Source organism: Hylobates moloch, unplaced genomic scaffold (genome assembly GCF_009828535.3).
Source record: "Hylobates moloch isolate HMO894 unplaced genomic scaffold, HMol_V3 SCAFFOLD_3, whole genome shotgun sequence".
Lineage (NCBI taxonomy): Eukaryota > Metazoa > Chordata > Mammalia > Primates > Hylobatidae > Hylobates > Hylobates moloch.
In genome coordinates this window covers 80,984,190-80,987,794 of record NW_026652278.1, presented here as the reverse complement: position 1 = coordinate 80,987,794, position 3,605 = coordinate 80,984,190, and the positions used below count along the sequence as shown (strand labels likewise).

The 3,605-nt window shown below is 48.8% G+C and overlaps 1 pseudogene; it reads right to left on the bottom strand.

Moving 5' to 3' along the window:
* Positions 1-536: 536 nt before the first annotated feature.
* LOC116460686 (protein phosphatase Slingshot homolog 1-like) lies at positions 537-2,556 on the bottom strand (annotated as a pseudogene).
* Between the last annotated feature and the right edge of the window lie 1,049 nt (positions 2,557-3,605).

Sequence of the window (3,605 nt, the reverse complement as noted above, 5' to 3'; positions counted from 1 at the left end):
TATATACATATATATATAATTAGTTCATCGTTTTTTATTGATAAGCATTCTATTACATAAATATACCAGAGTTTGTTCAAGGGCTTTGGGTTTGTTTACAGGTTTCAGTGATAATAAATAAAGCTACTATAAACATTGGTGTATAGGCTTGTGTGCAAACATAATTTTTCACTTCTCTTGGGTAAGTACCTAGCAGTATGTTTGCTAAGTCATGTGGTAAATGTTTGTTTGACTTTATAAGAAGCTTCCACAGAGTTTGACAAAGTGGTGATCCCATCTTGTATTCCTACCAGCAGTGTACAAGCGTTCTTAATTGGTACTGAGAACCCTCAAGGCAGTTGGTACTGTTAGGGTTTTTTTTTTTTTTTAAGCTGGCTGATAAATTATATGTTTTAATTTTACATACACAAAAAGAAATTGAGTTGGAAGCCCTGCCCAGGGTATGAATAAGGTACATGGCGTGCAGAGGTATGTGTTATTCCCAACAGATTCTCAATTTGCTATATAAGGTACGCACTACGTACCCACCAGCAGAATCACCCTCTGAAAAAATCCTCAGGTCCCTGGAGATGGGAGCTGGCGGCCCAGCAGAGGCAATAGAAAAAAATCAGCTGGGTGTGGTGGCGGGTGCCTGTAGTCCCTGCTACAGAGGCTGAGGTAGGCCAATCATGCCGTTGGGACAGCTCCTCTTGCTGTTGTTGTTGTTAGGTTCTCCGAGTTGAGCAGGTTTTGATTGAGCTGGGTTGGAAGCTGCCCTCACCTCCCTGCTCCCAGGCCCTCCTCCCTTTCCGTCTCCTCCACCTGCAGCAAGGAGCCACTCCGGCCTTTGGGACTCCCAAACTCTAGTTTCTTCTTCACATCCTTCTCTCAGAGTCCGGAACCTTGCTGGGGCTGTCTGGCCGGCCTGTGCACCTCTGCAGGTGGAGCAGCTTCCTCCAACAGAGCCTCCCTCTCCGGATCCTCCAGGTGGACCAAGCAGCCAGTTTCATCCTTGGGGGAAGGCAGAAGGGGGTCTGAGAGTCGCCAGAAACAGCAGGGCAGGGGGAGCCCTAAGCCAGGCTGGGAGGCATCATCCAAGAAGGGCAGCCAGCTTTCCAGGGTGCCATCTGGGGTCTCTGGCAAGAAGTTGCCGGGTCCTGCAGGGTCATCCACAGGCTGCTGGAGGCTGCTGTCTGTCTGCTGACACCACAGCTTGTTGTGCCGCTGTTTGCTTGAATCCAAGATGCCTTCATACTCAGACAGCTGCCTCATAAAGCCTGCGTTGGGGCACGTGATGCTGTGCTTCTGCTTCACATAGTTATATGCTTTTTCCGGAGGCCAGCCGAATTCCTTCATTGCATAGGCTATGACAGTGGAGGCCGAGCGACTCACGCTCATTTTGCAATGCACCAGGCACTTGGAATGGTTCCTCTTCGCTTTGTTTATAAAATGATACGCTTCGTTCCAATGGGCGAGGAGGTCTGTGGTCTCTTCATCGTAGACTCGGATGTTATGATATGCAAATAAGCCAGGAAAAAAATTATCAATTTCTCTGGTAACATTTAAAATGTAATCAACTCCTGAGCCCTGCAGTTCCTCCAGATTGGATGCATTCCAGTCAGAGCCGAGATAAAGATGATCGAAGATAAGGCAGGGCTTGTCCATCTGTCCCAAGATAAGTAGCATCTCACTGTCTATGAATTCCTTGAATTCCCTCAAGTTACAACTCATCTGTTTCTCTAATTCATTACGAATCTCTTTGGAAGTCACATTTTCTAGATCCTGGCTCATCATGATGCTTCAGAGCTTGGCTTTGATGAGGCGCTCCGTCCTTTCCCCTTCAGTGGGCTTGTCCACAAACAGCACCGGGGAGTCGGGCCGTGTGGACTCCAGGTCCTGCATGGCCTTCTACTCGTTGATGCAGCTCTGCTCGGAGCTGATGCAGCTCTCATAGTAGGTAGCCCAGATGAGAGCTACGCCCCCAGGGAAGTAGTTGTGCCTCCAGGCCACTTCGCAGGCCTTGTGAAGCACCTGCAGGGCAGACCACATGGCCTGGACAGACACAGGCTTAAATATGTGCATCCTTCCTGCTGTGCTCAGGTTGAACCCGCCATCTCCATCAAGGTGGATTTTCGTGTCGCTCCACAGTCGGAGAACCAGCCCAATAGTGCAGCTTTTACTTTCCTTACTGGAAAAGTCCACTCCCAGCAAGATATTCTCCTCGGTGTCCTGGCACCCGCTGATGTACACCACCAACATGTACCGGGCCCGGTCCGCCCAGGCGCTCTCCAGGCGCACGGCCAGCTTGATTCTGTCTTCACAACGCAGGTTGATCATCACCTGAAGATGTTGAGGCAGGTCACCTGCATGCTTGTGGGGGTGCTGAAGACTCCGCTGGCCTTGAGGGCTGCTTCCCTGTTGTAAGAAGAGGGCTGCGCCTTTCACCATGAAAAAGCTCTCGCTTAAGCTGAGGTTTAATTTTCGATCTTCGTCGCTGCGAGCCTCCAACTCGCTGTTGCTGGCCGAGGAGGATGTGGCGCTGGGCGCGGGCGAGTGCTGCAGGGTCACCAGGGCCATGGCTGCGGCGCGGTGCAAGGGCGCCACAGAGGTGGCTAGAGCAGCCACCGCCACCGCCGCCCGGGCCGGGCCCGGGGCCTCCTGGAGCCACGCGCCGGAGGCTGGGATGAGCCGGGCCGGGCCCGCCCCTCTCCCTCTGCTTGGCCACCACCCCCGCCCCCCGTTAGGGTTTTTTTAAGCCACTCCATTTTGTGTGCATTGGTCTGACATTATGCTTTTAATTTGCATTTCCCTGATAACTAAGCATGTTAGGCATTTTTTCACATAACTATTGGCCAATCATGTATCTCCTTTGATGAAGCATCTGTTCAAATATTTTCCCATTTTTAAATTGGGTTGCTTGTTTTCTTATTGTTAAGTTTTGACAGATCTTCATATATCCTTAATACAAGTTATTTATCAGATATGTGTTTTGAAAATATTTTCTTCCACTCTATGGTTTGTTTTTCCATTTCCTTAACTGTGTCTTTCAAATAGTAGAAGTTTTGGTTTTTTTTTTCAGACAGGGTCTTGCTCAGTTGCCCAGGCTGTAGTACAGTGGCACAATCATGGCTCACTGCAGCCTTGACCTCTTGGACTCAAGTGATCCTCCCACCTCAGCCTCCTGCCTCAGCCACCTACGTTGCTAGGACTGCAAGCACATGCCACCACACAAGGTTAATTTTTTTATTTTTTATTTTTATAGGTCTCCCTGTGTTGCCTAGGCTGGTCTCAAACTCCTGGGCTCAAGCAATCCTCCTGCCTTGGCCTCCCCAAGTGCTGGAATTACAGGCGTAAGCCACTGTGCCCAGCTTAGAAGTTTCTAATTTTAAAGACAGCCAGTTTAAACCTACAGAATGGGAGAAAATTTTTGCAATCTACTCATCTGACAAAGGGCTAATATCCAGAATCTACAAAGAACTCAAACAAATTTACAAGAAAAAAACAAACAACCCCATCAACAAGTGGGTGAAGGATATGAACAGACACTTCTCAAAAGAAGACATTTATGCAGCCAAAAAACACATGAAAAAATGCTCATCATCACTGGCCATCAGAGAAATGCAAAT